General features: G+C 39.7%; 1 protein-coding gene and 1 pseudogene across 1 annotated transcript in view; both read left to right on the plus strand.

The window, feature by feature from the left end:
• The first annotated feature begins 311 nt into the window (after nucleotides 1-311).
• GPR63 (G protein-coupled receptor 63) overlaps nucleotides 312-19,255 on the plus strand; it is a 57,898-nt gene continuing 38,954 nt past the window's right edge. The window contains exon 1 of the mRNA XM_006156100.3: nucleotides 312-469. The gene's annotated coding sequence lies outside the window, so the exon portion shown is untranslated. The remainder of the gene's footprint in view (nucleotides 470-19,255) is intronic.
• LOC114009183 (uncharacterized) lies at nucleotides 17,781-17,932 on the plus strand (annotated as a pseudogene).

Genomic DNA, 19,255 nt, shown 5'->3' on the forward strand with positions numbered 1-19,255 from the left:
GGCCTTCGCCCTGGCGGACGGACGACGGGACCTGAGGGGCGGGTGGTGGAGAGACCGGATGGGGAAGGGACAGCGCTGTGCTTGGGCGGCGGCTTCCCGGGATCTCTCCTTCAATACTCGTCCCCTCCCTCTTTATCACCCCTCCCCGTCCCCTTCATCTAAGGCCTAAACCGGGCCGGCGCCTTTAAGAGAGCGCATTGGTTACCCTGCGCATTGGTTCCCCTGGGGGCGGGACCCCCTCTGCGGCTCGCTCGGCGGCGGCGCTCGGCTGCGATGCTCCTCACTTCGCTCCAGCTCCCGCCACCGCCGCGCCCTCCTCGCCGCCGCCGCCGCCTCCTCGCTGCCTGGCAGCGTTGTTCTCTGCGGCGGAGGAGAGAAGTGCTATGTCAGGAAAGTTCCGGGAGGGACTGGCTGGGGCCATGCTCCCTGGGCTCTCCCGCTGGCGCCCGCGCGCTGCCCTTTGTATGAGGTGAGCCTGGGGTCCCGGTCCCCGGCCGGCGGGACAGGTAGCCCCGGGGCGGGGAGCGCTGTGGTCGCTGCGGAGGGCAGGGCGTGCGGTTTGGCGGGGTGCGTGGGGGGAGCGAGGCTGCTGTGACCGAAGTTGTGCCAGGGGAGCTGGGGGTTTGGGCTTCGGGAAGGTCTTTGCAGCTGGGCTGGAGTGATTTCAGCAGCCAGCCGGGCTCGCTGGGGACTCGGCGTTCCCGGTGCCGCCGGCCTCGCCTCCAACGCCGCCGGCCCGATCCCCTGCGCGGTACACGGCTAGGCCTTCTAGGAACCCGGCGGCTGCACGCCGCGCCCGGTGCCCGACTCGCCCCTGCCCGGCTGCTCTGGTCCAGAGGCTCGTGCCGGCTGGGTGTGCGAGGAAGGGATGGGGTCGTCTTGAACTTTCACTCGGTGGCCTGGACTCCGGAGGGCTGAAATCCCCCGCGTCCGCCCAGGTGGAAGGCTCCCGGAGAGCTCCGACAGTTCCGAGAGGTTCCCTCCTCAGTGCGCTGAGCTCGCGGCGCTGTGTCTGCTTCAGCCTTACTGGGCTTCCAGCGCCGCCCTGATTTTAGTTCTTCCCTTCCGCCCCCTGTGCAAGCATTCTTCTTTTTCACATTTTTTAAAGAAAAATATATCCTGGAGGTTCAGGGTGCTTAAACCCCAATAACGTGTCTTTATGAACATTTTACCCCCAGAGCTGGCCCAGAATTTCAAAGTAATCGATCGTTTAGTCTTTGATGAAATATTTAGACTCAGTCTCCACACTTAGGAAATACAGGTATCCCGGTAGTAGGATGCAGTCTCCCCCCCCCCCCACTCAGAGGCAGCTTGAACCTTAACCATATTTTTAAAAGTGGGATTTTCTGTTTATCTACGAATTTGTTTTTCATTATGTCTTAGATTAAGGTTCTAACTAGTTTTAGTGGAAGTATTTCTAAAAGTCATAAATAAAACCTGATGTTTCTTGTATAATCTAACATCACTTCAACAATTTTATGTATGGATGAGATATGAGTCCGTGCAATCATCTAATGAAACTTAACTATACAAGTACCTTTTTTACACGAATGGTTAAGTTTGTTCCCCGTGTTCAGTGAAAGAAGCCACGTTTTCTCACACATCCAAGTCTCTGCTGCCTCTTCTTTCCTGCTCTATTGTGTATATCTCAAGTCAGGGGCAAGTCAAAGGTGCTGATGAAAAGTCCCTATTTTTGTGAAGTGTTGCATAGCCAGAATTTTAGTGACATAATTGATTGCATCATCCAGACCTGTATGAACAATAAAAATAGAATGTGAGTGCTAATTTAAAGAAAAGACTGTCACAAAGTACTTAAATTCCCAGGTATACATGTTACCTGAGATAATTTTGTGTATGAAAAATATACTACCAAGAGAGACTAGACATCTTACTTGCAAGGGGGAAATTTTGAAAGAAAAACATTCCAGAATAACAATTAATATTGTAAAATTGTGCTTAGTATATAGGTTTTCATCTCTGAGCATAGTTCCATAGCTTTGCCGTCAAATATACCAGAACTCAAGCTTTTAAAAAGGAACTCAACATCGCAAGCATTTTCTGAAAGTTTGCGGCAAACTGAACATTCTTGGAGCAAAATTTGCTTAGAAAAGTCACACACTTAAAACCCTAATTGCTGTTACCATCTTACCATAAATTTGCTGGCCTGCAGGCAGCAAAGTAAGAATTTGGGGTTCTAAGGTAGATGTGCCTGGGATTGTATTAATTGATGTGGTACCTTGAGATTTTGTTTATGCTTTATTTGATTAGATCATTGCTTCGTGAATGATTCTTTTTGACCCTGTACAGTATATGTACACATGAGGGGTCTTCAAAAAGTTTATGAATATGCATGGATTTCAGAACAATTTTGTACCCAAATAAACTGGTACTTTAATTAAATTTTTCTATGAACTTTTAACATTCCCTGTGTGTTTGCATGTGTATATATACACACATGGATTTACATATGTATATATCTGTATCTCCTCTCTCTGTGTGTGTGTGTGTGTGTGTGTGTGTGTGTGTGTGTGTGTGTAAAAACTTATTTGGAGACTTGATAATACATGTGCACTAAGAATAGCAAGTCTAAAAGATCAGAAGCTCAATAAAGGTCTTGTTAGGACTTACCAGTTTTTCAGCATTTTAATCAGTGTCAGTTAAGTTTAAAAATACTGTATTTTCCAACTGTTTTTAATTCTTACAAGGCTTGAACCAGAGAGCTGTATGCAGGTAATCCTAACCACATATTTGTCTATTGACAAGGGCTGAATTCAGGACCAGTAGATGGCGTAATTGTTATGTTGCGGGACTCCCACGTAGCCGACCGTGGTTCTAGTCCCGGACTCGGCAATTTAAAACTCATGCCAGGTATATGTGCATATGTGTCCAAAATCTCAAGGAGAAAATGGAGAAGGGATTGCAATGTGGCCATTACCAGTTTGGGGATTTCTTGCTTTCTGTCTCTCTGTTTATCAGGTGAGAGAAGTGCCCTTTAGCAAAAATCTCTTAAAAAAAAAAAAAAGAAATGGATTGAAACCTGTATTTTCAGTTGAAACCTGTATTTGTGGTAAGATTCTGGTACTCACAGGTTGGTAATTGAACCATTTCTTAGTTTTCAGTATGTTATCTTCAGCCGACAGAGTTCTAGGTAAAATCTGACTGTTGGTATGTTGGTTTCTTTTTTAAAACTTCAAAAATGTGGGACCAGTAGTTGAGATAATGGCTATGTCGCTGGACTCCCATGTAGCCCACCGTGGTTTAAGTCCTGAACCTGGAGGCTTAAACTCATGCTGGGCATATGTACGTGCGTGCCCAAGATCTCGAGAGGACAGTAGAGGAGAGGGGATTGTGGCATGGCCATACCCCAGGGGTGATTTCTTGTTTCTGTCTCTTTATCTTTCTCTGTCTCTCTGGCGAGCATACGCACCCTATACCAAAAACCTCTCCAAAACAAAACAAACCCCCCAAAAAAAAACAAAACTTAAAAAATGGTCTTTCGGACATTCTTTATAGGTCTGAACATAAAAGATGTCAAGGGCATGAGTAGCAAATCTTGGTAAGATTCTGGTACTCCAATTTGTAAAATCATTTTCTAAGCATTTGATTTGTTGAAGGGGCCCATTAATACTTGAGAACTTAATACCTGTAATACAGTGCTGCAGTCACTACAAGGCAACTAACTACCTCATTTACCTTTGAAATATTTATCACATTTCACAGCTGAACTGTTCATTTTAGCATGTGTATGAAAATCCAAATTAAATAATCTCTTCAACTGATTTTTGCCTTAGTTTGCTAGGTATTTACCAGTGATTTGCTTATTTTTGGTACAAATGCCCTTTAGTTTGTTGTGTGTAGCAATTTTCCCCCTTTTATTGGAACTATGATGTGTATATTTAGGGTAAGTGCTTAGCACTTACTTGAAAACAGGAACAAGTTTCATGGAGTTCATATTATGTCTTTTTAGCTTTCAAAAAATAACATTTGAGATATTTTATTAGGAGCCTGCAGACCTGAGGGAATCTTGATTGTCTACAGTTTCAGTTTCGTGGGAATTTTCTGCTTAAGGTCAGATGTGCCCTTAATTTGAACTGGATGATCCACAAAATAGGGACCTTTGCAACCACAAAACATGGAGAGCATTCCAAATAATTTGCAGTGTGGGCAGCCCAACATGCTTTAGTGTTTAGTTGGCTTGAGGCAGTGTGCCATACTTGTAAAAAAAATGGTTTCTGAAGCTGACAGCAAGCTGTTTCAGTCTTTGAGTTTGACACATAGAGTAAAATGACTTTTAGCCTCTATGCCAGTAAATTTGGACAGTATTGGTAAAAGTAATTTATGTCAACTTCTGTTTATATGACAGTAAATTCAGAAAACTCAAGAATGAAGCTCTAACTTAATATACTGAAAAGGTCACTCATGTTCATTATAAATGTAATGAAGAGTTAGGGTTTTTGTTTGTTTGTTTGTTTTTAGGTTCTTGCAGTAGAGCATGTGTGCTTGCCAGAGAGAGACAAAGAGATGTAAAGTAAGAAATCACCCACTGAGAGGGGATGGCCATACTGCAGTCCCTTCTCCATTCTCCTCTTGGGATTTTGGGCACACACATGCACCCAGCATGATTTTCAGATGGCTGGGTCTAGGACTCAAACTGCAAAGTCAGCTCTGGGGGATCCAGCACTTCAACTTCCATGCCCCCTGCTGGCCCCAAGTTAGCCTGGGTTTTAATATAGCTCTCAGGTCTCAAACAAAAGACTGTACATTTGCAGTTAGGAAGGTACACCAGTGTTACCTACTGAAATTACTAATAGCATCATTATTATCGGCACTTCTTTTGAGTGATAATGCTAAAGAAATTATATCTACCCAAGCTGAATTCAGATTAAAAACATCCTCCTCCAGATACTGTACCAATCACCTGGCAAAAATACTGATTCTGAGATAATTTTCAGTTGAAACCTGTATTTGTCATCATAGTTATGTATATGTTTTGTATACCTTTTAGGGCTTTGACCAAAACTTATAGGTAACTTTTTTCTCTTAATTAACTGAGTTCAGTCTATATCATTAAAGCCTTTGAAAATGTTTTAGGTGAATTCTTTTATGTCGAAACTTCTAAGCATCTGCCTCAGGGAGGTTGGTACAAAAGGAGTATAATTCTTTTCTAGCTGTTACCTTCCAAAGGGAGACATCTTTACCTCCTACTTTTTAAATTATTTTTTTTAAAAAAAACAAATGGATAGGTGATTTTAGAGAAAGAACATTTGTAACCATTTAAAGGTGTCTGAAGTTTAAATCAGAATAAGGGTTTCAACGGAAAATAACCTAAGACTCAATTACACCCATGCCAGGTTTTTGGTATGGTGTCTGGCTGAGACGTCTGCTCTAAGACTTTTGCTTTAAGTTGGTCCTGGGAGGATGTAGATAAAAGGGAATTGGGTTGGAAAGAGACTGTATTAGGCAGCACCCATTGCCTTTCAGAGGGGAGAATGTTTGCTGAAATGTGTACGAATAATAAACTTGATTGTGTCCATCATTTTAGTTTATTTTTTCCATGTCTTCCAGGTCATATGTGAAGCACTCTTCCTCTCCCCTTTTAATTAAACTGCTAAACCATGATGCCTTGGGAAGTTCCACTCAGTCCAACACTACTAGGGAATTCTCAGTCCATTCCCACTCAATACTTCCTCAGATGTTTTTCTTTCTTTTGCATTTTTCAGTTCTTTAATGATATATTCTGTTTTGAGTTTAAGGTTTCCCTATTTTGTATAAATTGGGTAAATTAACTCCCACTTAAAAGTGTAGGGGCTGACGTGGTACAGCAGTAACACAATACTCTCTAAGACTGACTCACTTGGGAAGGTCTTGAGTCTTGAGTTCTCATCCCTAGACCTTCCTGTATGCAAGTATGTGCCTGTGATGGAAGCAAAAAAAAAAAAAAAAGTATAATGATGGTGGGAACATCTTATTTTTATTTCTGTATTTAATGTATAGTTGATATTGCAAGGTTTCAAATCTTTATTCTTTTTTTTCCTCTCCTCTTTATGAGGAAGATAGAGGCAGAGAAAAGGGGGAAGGGAGAGAAGGAAAGGTAGAGAGACAGAGATAGGTGTTTTTGACAAGGTCTCATTGTGTCATGATCCTCTTGCCCCAGCCACCCGATAGGCTAGGCTTATGGACATGCACAGCTCTGCCCAGGGTGTTCAGGTGGGCACAGGAACTAAACTGGGGTCTCCTGTGCAGCCTCCAGCTTCCCAAGTGGTGGCCACACCTGTGTGCCACTGTGGCTATGCCCAAATTTTTATTTTTTATTCTCATGGTATGATAGATAGAGTCTTCTTATTTTGGAAGTGACACATATTCATTATAGAAAACTTAAAAAATCCAAACAAAATGTAAATAAATCTTATACCCAGAGATAAGTATTGTTAATGTTTTGGTGTATATTTTTATATACATTTAGAAAAGCAGTATAATATTTTAACTTTTGAAAATATCCCTTTACTAGATATATATTGCTTTGTAACTTTCACACAAAGATGACCCAATTTCGGTGTCATGAAATGATCTGTGACATTTTAAATATCGTATTAGTCTATGGATTTATTGGTAGATATGCCATAGTATCAGATAAATTTTTTCCCTTTTTTTTCATTATGGTTTTGTAACTATACAAACTTGCACGTCTTTGCATCTATACAAACATGAATACAAAATGAATATTTATCTCTGGTTATTCTCTTTGGGTAAAGCCCTAGAAGTAGAATTTTGGAGAGAGAGAAGGGATCTGATTTTTTCATTGACCTCAAAGCATTTCATTATTGTTTCCAGTATAAAATCTATATTCCTAATCGTAGTCTTTATCTTCTGCTGTTTTCTTGGTCAGTATAATGTTAAAGACTCAAGTGAGAGTGAATTTGAACCCAGACTGACTGACTTTATCTAAACAAAATAATACTAGATGTTTACAGAAATTCAGCTTCACCCTCAATCATTCACTAGCCTTCAATCACAGCTACAAACGCCGTTTCCAATTAAATGGGTGCAGCCTCTGGTACCTGGTACCGTGCCCGGAAACCGCACTCCCTTTTCCAGCTTCGATCCCCGTTACTTCATGACCGTCGGACCCGCCTGTGTACACTGATGGTAAAAAATTGTGACGTGATAGACTGAACGCTGTTTTCTATGTAGTCATCTCTAAAATGGAAAAAACAAACAAAAAATAACTGTTTTCTGCCAACACTTGGCCTCTTTTCACTGAAAATAATTTGGAAGGTCTGGATGTACAGAATTTAGCTTTGAACTAACTGTGCATCTGTGTATCTATGTTTTTATCTCTATTATTTATGTACATCTTTCTTTCTATCAAGTATCCAAAACTTCATCTTAGCCAGAAATTACCTTTTGAGACCAGGTAAGTATAATATCATGTGGCTAGTACAAAAACATGTGATGTCTTCCAGGAACAAAACTAGAGTTTCAAAATGGGCAAATACTAGGAACAGAACATATGTGAAAACTTAAAGCTGATGGGTAAATATAGAGAAAGAGTCTCTTGTTTGTTTTTAGATCTAGTTATTTTCAGCTATTAAACATGACCTTAATAAAAGTCATATTTGTATTTTTTATGTGAATTTTTCATTTTTAGAATTTGGTGCTGACTATAAAAGGTAAGAGAAAGTAAACACACCTCCATACCCTCTTGGCTAATTTTTATTCTTTGTTTTTAATTCATAATAGAGAGTGTGTGCATGTGCACACATGCACACGCTTAGCTGGGAAGACAGGGAGGGAGAGAGAGAACCTGTCATAAGGCCTTGTCATGGCTGCGATCCCCTACCCCAGGCCTCGCTCCTCAGATGTTGGGCATGTGTGCCTGCTCCTGGCGTGTTCTAGACCTGCTGGGCCAGGGATTGGAACTGGTCAGCATGTGGCTTCCAGCACTGCAGTTCAGTACACTAGGGGTGGTGCCATCAGACTGGGCCTGGGCCGCTTGTTCTTTGAACAGACATTGCGTTCTCCGCTGTGGCGCAGTCTTCTTTCCTCGCTCTAAGTTAGACTTGGATTCTCTGCTCCCGTAGTCTCTGGCACTTATCTCTGTTTAGCACTTCAGAATGCGTGTTTTTGTTTACGTAAATACCATTTTCCTCTTTCATTAATACCTCAGGAAAGAGGAGCCATAGTTTTGTATTTTGGCATGGAATGTAACAGGTGTGGATAGATTGGACAGTCACTTTTTTTGGTAAGGTCTTATAGATGTTCTTTGTTTAAAGTTCAGAATAACCATTTGAAAACTGATTTTACTGTGTAGTGTTTCTTTGAAGATTATTTGTTGTGAAGTACTTTGTACATATAAAAATAATTAAGTATAAAAAACATTGAGTACTCATAAACCTGTTACCAAAAGTAAAAAATATAATACACCTGGAATCCCTGGTATCTTAGAATCTGTCTCTTCTTTTCTCACCTAAAGGAAACTCTTGCATTATCCCTAAGGCAGTATATTCTTTAGTTTTGATTTTGGATTTTACGTAAAAAGAATTATTCTCTTTACATAGTTTAAAGTTGCTTCATTTGTTCACTGTTATGTTTTTGAGATTCATCAACATTGTTAGTTGCTGTAGTTTGTTTTCGATTTTTGTTTAGTGTTTTGTAAGAGTTTTGTAATTTACCCATTCTGTTAAGAGTCTTTGTCAGGGCTGGCAAGTGGTGTGGTGGTTAAGGAGCTGGACTCCCACGTGGCTGAACACAGTCCTGGACCTGGAGGCTGGCTTTTTCTCTCTTTATCTCGCCCTGCGTCTCTCCTGGACCTGGAGGCTGTAATTTAAAAAATAAATAATTCTTTAAAAAAAAGAGTCATTTGTCATTGCAACTGGGTTTTAAAAATATATAAGCATGAAGTTTTTCAAGGTGTCTTTTTATCTGTTTGATCATTGTTATATCTGTGGTACATGTCCCTTTTTTTTTCCTGGTGCTAACTATGGTTTCTCTTTTTCTTTCCTTCTTTAATCTTGAGATACATACTTTCTCTTAATATTTTCATCTTCTGACGTTGCTGATCATCTCTTGTTTCTAGCTCAATTTGTTTTTACTTTTATTTTCTTTCTTCCATATTTTTAGGATTTTTCTGCTTTTCTTCTAATAGGTTGGGTGCTTAGCTCCTTAATTGTTCCATTAAAGAACTATACATTTCCCTCTGATCATCTGAATTTTTAATATTATCATATAGTTCTAAGTATTTTCTGTGATTTTCTAAACGTGAGCTCTTGAGAATGGGCTTTCCTAATTTCCAAACATATTTTGTTGTAGCTAATTCTAACCTAAACATGACATGGTGATATGGCTGGGTTCATCCTAGTTCTCTGATGCTTGTTGAGGTTAGCTTCATGCGCTATCATAAATGTTCTCTTTTAATAAATGTTCTATGTATTGCTTGAAAATAATGTGTATTCTTCAGTTTCTGGGTGCATTTTTTAAATGTTAGGGCTAGCTTATGGTTATAAATCCGTTGGGCAGATAATTTTCCCTTATTCATCTAGCAACAGAATCAAGGTCTGCAGTTTTCATTTCTGTCCCTTTCAAATGAGGAGGGGGCATAAGTGTGATAAAATAGTTTATTTCTTATCTGTATTTAACAGCAGATATGACCCTTTGAAGTTTCTGTTTGCTTTTGGGTCTTCTGACAGATAATTCTGTATATTTAAATACTGTAATCCCAACTCCAATTATTTACACTTGATTAAAGAAACTATTTTGTTTCTGAGATTCTAAACATGTATAAAATAGGATATATTTGTTTTCAGAGTAATAAGCAAACCTGAAGTAGTTATTATAGGGGATTTACCTTTTAAAAGTAAAGGCAGATATTACTGTGATCAAGTTATGATAGCAAAATACTTCCTTTTATATTTTAAATTCCAATTTTATAATTTATCATTTCCCTCCTTTGATAAATTTGAAATTTCTGTATAAATATTGTTATCAGTATTTTTTTCCTATCTAAGCCTCATACTTTTTATTCAAATTGCCATTTAGTATTTAGAATTGTATTTTTTTTTTTTAGGAAGTTGGCTTTGATACCTTATTTATTTACTTATTTTCTAAAGTTTATCTTTTATTTTTTTCTGAGCTAGAGAGAGAGAGGCACACTGTTTACAGAGTCTTTCTGTTGTAATCCCCTCACAGCCCTTCACCCAGCCTATATCACAGACGCATTCCAAGGAAGATGAACAACCTGGAGCACTCCCACCGCCTATGGCCCCCCTCAGTGTTGTCTCCAGCAGAGGCAGCAAGGCCTCTACTCCCACAACACTGTGGCTGGGCCAGGGCCTGCACCTTATTTCACTCTGCTTGGTTTCATCTTCCCACTTAAAAGATACCGCCAACCACAGTTAGCTTTCAGTTGCTTTAGGTTTCTGAACTTTGCCTTTAAAATAGTAGTAGAGAAAGTTAAAAAGCTACTCACATGTGGCCGGCAGGCAGCATGGTGGTTAAGGGCACAGGACTCCCTTGGCTGACTGCGGTTTGAGTCCCAGACCTGGCGACTTGCTTTCTCGCTTTCTCTCGCTCACTCTGTCCCTCTCTGGTCAAATTAGATAATAAATAAATAAAGTTAAATAGAATAATTCTTAAAAAAAGCTACCCAGAGTTTTCATTGTCCTTATTTATGTCTTCAAAATCAAGTTAAAGATAGCAAACTGCAAGGTTCCCTGGATAGTTCACTTTTGAAAAGAAGTAATTGTTTTATTTTCAAATGGTTACATCTTTGTAAACATTTTAAGAAACATTTAATTTTCCTTTTGCTATTATAAAATTATTTTCTTTTAATCCTACAGAGATAGTGATGTGGGTGCAGCTTGATTGTGACAAACAGTTAAATTCAAAGAATTTAAGACCGGGCCCAGCAGATGACTTGGTGGTTAGAGTGCTGGACTCCCACATGGCCAACCACAGTTCAAGTCCTGGACCTGGTGGCTTGCTTTCTCTCTCTCTCTTACTCTCTTTGTCTCTGTCTGGTGAGCACACGGCCTATACCAAACTTAATAATAATAAATAAATATTAATTAATTAAAAGAATTTAAGACCTCTGCATTACTTTTTTTCAGTTCTCAATCATTGTGGATTAATAATAAAACAGGTACCGTGCTAAAATGAAGCTGAATTAAAAAAAAAAGACTAAAGTAATTGGCTTGATTACTTTTGGATAATTATTCCATTCATCAGGTGATAATAACCCATGTCTTATGATTATCCATATTTTCTTTGATCTTTTAAGAAATAACTTTTCTCTTGTATTCTTAGTTTTAAAGTTGATCTTTTTGAGCTTCTAATTTGCCTCAGCTCTTGTAAAGGGGCCCAGAGTAGAAATGATCTCTGTGCAAACACAGTAGAATCAAACTCTGGTAAGGTCTTTACTCTCATCTAGACTCTAGGTTGGAATAACGTTCCCAAGAGTCCTTTGGTGGTTTTTGCTTAGTGGGTACACAGGTGACACTCATACCAACAGCTACACTATATAAAGTATCCATTTAGTTTGTGGCTCTTTGTCCCGGCCTGCAAGCTCTTATTGGAAGGGAAAATGTTGTGTCTAATATAAATTTGAGAATTGATCATTTCATTGAATGTTGTCTCTCCCAGAACGTACATTAATTTTTTTTTTTACTACTCAATTCCAGCATAATCACACAGCTCTTATTGGAAGGGAAAATGTTGTGTCTAATATAAATTTGAGAATTGATCATTTCATTGAATGTTGTCTCTCCCAGAACGTACATTAATTTTTTTTAATTACTCAATTCCCGCATAATCAATATTCTGCATATAATAAGAATTTTCACATTTGTTTCATCAGCTCTACATTCGGGCCATGTTATTGAAATGTCTCTGGCCATTATTGAATATATACTGAGTGCACACACACACTTCCCTTTTTGGGCTCAGCCACTGTCTTATGAGCCATATCTGCAAGAAGAAATCAACTGAGTAGTGAGCATGAGTGAGATAACAAAAAATTGGGAAACTTCACATAAGTATAAGCTAATATTTATATAGCACTATTCGTGCTTTCCCTTCCTCTTCTTACGTTTAAGAAGAAATCCAGGAACCACAGTTGACTACTGTGTGTTCATGTGACCTTGGGCCAGTGAATTCCCTATGGGTCCTTGGTTTTACCAATCCTGTGTCAGTTGCATCAGCACCTTGAGAGCGTACAAAGGCTTTCCCTGATGACTGAATCCTGGAGCAGAGGACCAGTGGACGAGCAGCAGGTCTCTTTCCAAATGGGAACATCTCACTTATGCCTCGTCAGAGGGAAGCTCAGTAACGAACATCACAGCATCCCCCTAGACCTCTTCTCTTTGTGATTTAGGGATAAATAATAAGAAATGGTTCTTTGGTGTTTAATTTTATCACTCCAGTTTTTAAAGCTTTTATTTCTAAAGGTTCAAAATGAATATTGTAGATTTTCTTTTTAAAAATTCTTCCTAGGGCCAGCAGGTGGTGTAGTGGTTAAGGTGCTGGATTCCATGACTGACTCTGGCTCGAGTTCTGGACCTGGCAGCTTGATATTCATGCCGGGTACCTGTGTGCCCATGCTCTCAATCCCACGTGGAGCATGGAGAAGAGACTGCAGCGTGACTGTCTCCACCCCACCCCGGGGGCTATTACTCACTTTCTCTCTCACCGTCTCTGTCTCTCTCTTCACTAGTGATCGCACATGCCCCAAGGTAAAAATATTAAAAAAAAAAAAAGTTTCTTGCTAAGGCATTTTGTGGGAGGGAATGAATAGGGTTTAGTTGGGAAGTATTATGCAGAACTTTGCATTTAAAATGACAGTTATGTAGCCCTTTCTGCTTGGAGCAATTTTCTTAATTATTAGATGCATGCGAATGTGACTGAATATTAAAATTTGAAAATTTGAAATGGGGTTTAGAGGAGATAATCATAGATGAACTTTGCTTTCTAACAAGATTTAGTAGAGAACCTTTCAGCTAGTGAAGTTTTTTTTTAACTGATTTTTAAAATTAATTTTATTTATTATTTTTTCATTAAAGATTTTTAATACACATTATCAACATTTTTATATAGAGAGATTATACATATATCTTAGTGACTACATAAATTTGATTGTATGAATATAGCATAAAATTGACTAATAATATTGATTGACAAGTAAATATTGGTCAATATTAGTAACTAGTAGTCAACTATCGATAATATCCCTGATTAATAGCCATTTATAGTTTTTTTCATATTTTATTGATTCACAAAGGATCTTTTTTTTTTTTTGAGAGGTTTTTGCTATAGGGTACGTGCACTCACCAGAAAGCGAGAGAGAGACAGAGAGATAGAAAGCGAGAAATCACCCCCCAGGGGGGATGACCATGCTGCAATCCCTTCCCCTCCATTCTCCTCTCGGGATCTTGGGCACGCATGCACACGTGCCCGGCATGAGTTTAAGCCACCGGGTCCTGGGACTTGAACCGTAGTCAACTACATGGGAGTTCAGTGACATAGCCATTATGCTAACTGCTGGTCCCATACAAAGGATCTTAACTAATCTAAATACTTTCAGTAACAAGAACAGCAGATATAAACATATCTATGAACACAGGTCTGACTTTTCTGAATAAGATGAACATACTATCAAGTAGCACCTCGCTGAGGCTATAGAGCTTACTGTGGCCATTATGCAGTATATATATTTTTTATGTATTTTTTAATTTCAAGAAAAAGTTTTAGCTTTAATAAGTCAAAATCCAACAATGTTAAAACAATTTGCTTAAGACATAAAGCCAGGAAAAGGGTTAGGATTCTATTGAAACAGTATGCAGATACTAAAAACTCAAAAAGCAGATACGGACAAAAGTAAAATCTGGTCATAAGTGGACTGTAATTTCCTTCCGAAAGGTTTTTTTCTCTCCATTCTCCCTTTTACTGAAGAGACCTAAACTACTTTTATTTGCAATAAATAAATTTAGTCTCAAATTGTTCTTTTATGTGCACAAAGCCCCATAATAATACTAATTGATTTAGTTGGCTTTGCTGGAGCCTTTGATAAGAAACTTCAGATTAGACTCTTTAAAAAGCCTCCCAAGGCTACTGAGACAAGTCAGGGACTCACCCTCTACCTGTGCCTTTAAGTACCGGTATTTGAAAGTTTTCTGGGCCTGTCAGGAAGTAACATTCATTACTTATCTGCCAGGCAGAACTGTTTATGGTACCAGGCAAGCTTTCCAAGAGATTCTGTTGGCTTTCTTGAGATCTACTTTAGTTCCTTAGCTTTTTGGTCATATCTTCAGAAATGACATTCCAGTTGAAGCCCTGGCAATAACCAGTTCTGCTGGTGAAGTTTCAAAGAAATGAAATATTCTTGAATTTAAAATTGTTTTAAAAGACATTTGTTTCGGGATCACATGCATCTTGTGAAATTTTATCTATTCTTACAATGAATAATGACCTGACTTTGGTCTTTATTTTCCTCTTCCTTTTATTTCTCCCATCCCCTCCCCACCAAACAATAAAAAGGAATAAAAATAAACTATAACTCTAGAACCAAAACATACTAGTCTTTAGCCTAGAACTATGGATTTATCTCAGTGGATAATATTATACTGTAGAGCATGAGGATGTCACAGCAAAATATGGACACATATAAGTGAGGAATTCTGTTTTCTTTGTCTCCACTTTTGAAGCTTCTCAGTTATTCTTCATAACACATACTATATGTGGTTATTATGTTCTCTGCATGAATCTCCCCACTAGACTTGTAAGTTATTTAAGATAGGAAGACACATCTGTTTTGTTCCTCATTATATGCAGTGCTTAGTCAGAAGCTGGCATAGAGCAGGTGTTTAATAAGTCTTTGTTAAGTGAAGGAGGGAAGGAGGTGAATTTAAAGAAGTGTATAAGTTAAGGAGAAAATGTGTCACAGGTTTCTCTTTTTTTTAAAGAGATTTTTGCTATAGGCCTTGTGCGCTTGCCAGAGAGACGGAAAACAATAAATCAATTCCCCCCCTGCCGCTGGGAGGATGGTCACACCACAATATTTTCTCTAGCCTCTTCTTGGGATTTTGGGTACATGTGCACACACGCCTGTTGTGAGTTTAAACCACCAGGTCCAGGACTCGACTGCCATCGACTGTGTGGGAGTCCAGCAACATAATCATTATGCCATCTGCTGGCCTCTTCACAGGTTTCTATAATATACCCGGATAGCATAATGGAGCCGAGGGTAGGTCAGCACATGCAGGTAAAGGTGATTTCAGCTGGCACATGACAGTTGTCGATGCTTCCTTTGTCTTCATCTCGTGGCCCCTTTGAATACCCAGGTGAAACTTATTTCATGGATTTCTTGAACTCTGAGTATTTTGAGGATGACCTTTGAGTTTTTTTCAGAATCTTCCCAATTTAACCAGAATTATTTTGATCATGACAGTGAACCAAAGTTGCAATTGATTTGTCATTGTTTCTGAGTATGAGTCAGTGCTGTTCTTCAGCAATCTTGTTTTTTTTTTGAGAGGTTTTCACTATAGGGCACGTGCACTCGCCAGACAGACAGAGAGAGACAAAGAGACAGGAAGCAATAAGTCACTCCCCAGGGGGGATGGCCATGCCGCAATCCCTTCTCCTTTCTCCTCTCGGGATCTTGGGCACACATGCACACACGCCCTGGCGTGAGTTTTAAGCCACCAGGTCCAGGACACTAACCGTGGTCGGCTACATGGGAGTCCAGCGACATAGCCATTACGCTAACTGCTGGTCCCAGCAATCTTGTTTTGAAGGGGCGTTTTAAGAGCAGAGTGACCTTTAGGTCTGTGATGTCTCCCTTGCATTATTTTCTAGTTTTCCATGTATGAAAACCGTAGTAATCCCACATTTTCCCTTGTGTTCATTATTGAAATTTACTGTGTTGATGAGTTATTGGGTTGTCGGAAAAGTCGTGACAATTTTTCTGTATTTTTCTATGCAAAAATGCATCATGACGTTTCCGATGACCCAGTACATTCACATACCTCAGGACCAAAGGAATGAGTATCCATTCTTTGATTTTTAAAAAAGATGTGTGTACAATTTGGTTGTACGTGCAATTGTGAGATCATTGGAAGTCTCTGGCAATGTTGTGAATGTCTTCTGAGTCTACATTCTCTGAAAATTCTGTTCCACATAACAGAATATGCGCCTGGTTGAGGAGGATAAGGTGGGGAGGTAGGATAGAGCTTATATCAGGCACGATCACAGTCAGAAACATAAAGTGTTGTTATGAAAAACAAACTATACTGCTGTGTCTGGAGATCCAGGAATAAACTGGACATGGTTGTGGTAGACTGTTTCTAGAAAGTCTAATAAGGAAAATACGGACTTCCACCATAAAGGACGTGAGACACTGCATCTTTTTTGTTCTGAAAACAGGTGATCAAAAGTCACTGTTCTGAAGTGAACATGGTTAGAGGAAGAGAAACGAAGCTATCCTGTTAAAATCACAGTGTAGAATCTAGAAGTGAGAAACAGGTTTAAATTTGGTTTGAAGGGAGGCTTGGAGAAATAGTCGTTTGCAAGGGTAAAGAAGTAGAATCCTAATTGTTACCGAAGTGTCAGTGTTGTAGAAGATGGGGATTTCCTTTCTGGCTTAGGTAAAGCTGGTGTCTTGCATTCATTGAGCACTGTGTCAGCACTTTATGTTCGCTGTCTCCTTTAAACCTGTAACAGCGTCATGAGCTAAGGCACACTACCGTCATCTCCATTTTTCTGAAGAGAAACTCTAGGAACCAAGAGGTTGAGTGACCTGTTGGAGGACGCCAGTTGGTGAATGGCAATCCGGAACCCTGACCAGTGTCAAGAGGGCACAGTGGGCACCTGCAGGAAGAGTGTGGAAGTGCTCAGTAGACATGGCGGCCCTGACTTCCTGTTCTTTCCAGGGAACATGCCCAAATTATGTAGTGAGGTGTAGTAGAGAAGCGCGAATGAGCATTTTTAGCAGAAATACCAGTGGGATGATAGAAACATTTTATTTTGATTAGATATGCTAATGTTAAGGCCTCAGAAACATGTGCTAACTTTGTGGCTATTAGAGAAAAATTGTCTGTGGATAGACAGATGGGATCAGAGGGTTTACAAAGTTGCTAAGAGAACAGATTAAAAGAGTGGCAAGTGGATTGGTATCCAGAAAGTCAGATCAACTCTAAAGGTGAATTTAAGAACAAACACAAAAAACAAGACTGTTGTTGAGTAGCATGAAAGTAACAAAAGTAAACAGGTTTGTTTTTAAAAATCAGATTGATTCTCAGGGGGATATTTGTGGGAACCAGCAATGTGATCTAGAGATTATACTGAAAAGACAGGGGCTGTTTTCTATATTACTTAAGTAATATGAAATTACTATAAAGTAAACAATTGCAGGAAATAGGGAGTACTATTTTGCTTGTTTTTGCCATGGAGCATGTGCATTCACCAGAGAGAGAGTGAGAAAGAGAGAGAGAGAGAGAGGGAAAGTGAAGAGTGACAGAGGGAAAGTGAGAGATCACCCCCTGGGAAGACACCCATGCCAGTCTCTTCATTCTCCTTTCAGAATTTCGGGCACTCATGCACAAAATTTTTTAAAAAGCATAACAAGAACATACTATGTATTATACAGTTTTATAGTTTGTTTTTCTCACTCAACATGTTAGCATAATGTTTTCATGTGTCATTAAATACACTTCAAAGAGGTTTTTATTAAAAAAAATTGCCAGAGGGCAAAAGAGAGAAGGGGAGAGAGAGGGGAGCATGAGAAAACACTTCCTATGCTTACTGGCAGGGAGATACCATGATCACAAAGGTGGTTTCCCAGGGCGAGGCTTATCCATTGCACTCTGTATGTGCTGACCCCTGCAAATGTGGGAAACTCGAATGCATAATTTGTGGTAATGGGGGACTATGTTTGCTTTCCCCCCACCCCCTCAAAAAAAAAGGAAAGAAAAAGAAAACACTTCCTCATGGGATAGGGTCATGCTGCAATCCCTTCTCCATTTCTCCCTCCTTTTGGGATTTTGGGCATGCGTGCATACACACCTGGTGTGTTTCTCAAGCTGCTAGGTCTGGGACTTGAATTGCATGGTCTGGCATTTGGGATCCAGTTGGCTTAACCACCACATCATTAAAAACAGTTTTAATGGCTGTACAACACTCTGTGTTATAAATTGCATTAACTAAATCATTTCCTTAACTGTGAACCTTTAGATTGATTCCAATTTCTTACTATCATGCACGTGAAAAAAAAATTGCTAGAGGTTGCATGTGCTCACCAGAGAGAGACAAGAGAGAAGGGAAGGGAATCACCCCCTAATGGGGCCTGGTCATACTAGGATCTCTTTCATTTCTCTATCCTTTCAGGATTTGGGGCATGCACACACATGTACCTGGCATGATTTTAAAGCTACCAGGGCTGCGATTTAAACCACAGCTGGCCATGTGGGATCCAGCACCCTTAACTACTAGGCTATCGAGCCAGCCCATGTAATTTTTAAAATAATATGCATTTTCCACAAACTTTCTGAAGACTGTGCTTGTGTGTGTGTGTGTGTGTGTGTGTGTAGAGTTTGCATCCTTTGCTAATTATATGATTGCAGATACCATTGCGACTGGCTTGCCTTTTTATCATAATGATGCCAATTTATCACTCTTTCTTTTATAGCTACCGCTTTTGATGTCTTGTTTGTGTTTTAAAAATAGATTTGGAAAATTAAGATTAAGAAACTTAAAACTTGAGCTAATTAGAGGCTGATGTTTGCTTGCTATGAGGGCTCTTCAGTTTCTATCCCTACCTGTTCCAAAAGTAGTCATTTCCTTCCACCCTCCGGTGAATCCTGAATACGAGCTTCCAGCCTCTTGAATCGGCTCTGCCCGACATCTCAGCCTCCCAGCTGCCCTTTTCACCCTGCTCGCCCCACAGCAATTTTTTTTTCTATTTCTCTGTCCTGTTGGAATTTGGGGCATGCATGCATACAAGCCCAGCATGTTTTTGAGCTTCTGGGACTGGGATTCAAACCACAACTGGCCATGTGAAATCCAGCTCCTTAGGCTATGGGGCTGGTCCCAGATGTCTCTTTTTTTTCAGATTTTTAACTTTATTTATTATTATCATTATTATTTTTCCAGTTTGATCAGAGAGAGACAGAGAGAGAGAGGAAGTGAGAAAGCAAGCCACCAGGTCCGAGACTTGAACCGTAGTTGGCCATGTGGGAGTCCAGCGCCTTTAACCACCATGCCACCTGCCAGC

The sequence above is a fragment of the Tupaia chinensis genome, unplaced genomic scaffold (assembly GCF_000334495.1).
Source record: "Tupaia chinensis unplaced genomic scaffold, TupChi_1.0 Scaffold000478_3, whole genome shotgun sequence".
NCBI classification, from domain to species: domain Eukaryota; kingdom Metazoa; phylum Chordata; class Mammalia; order Scandentia; family Tupaiidae; genus Tupaia; species Tupaia belangeri.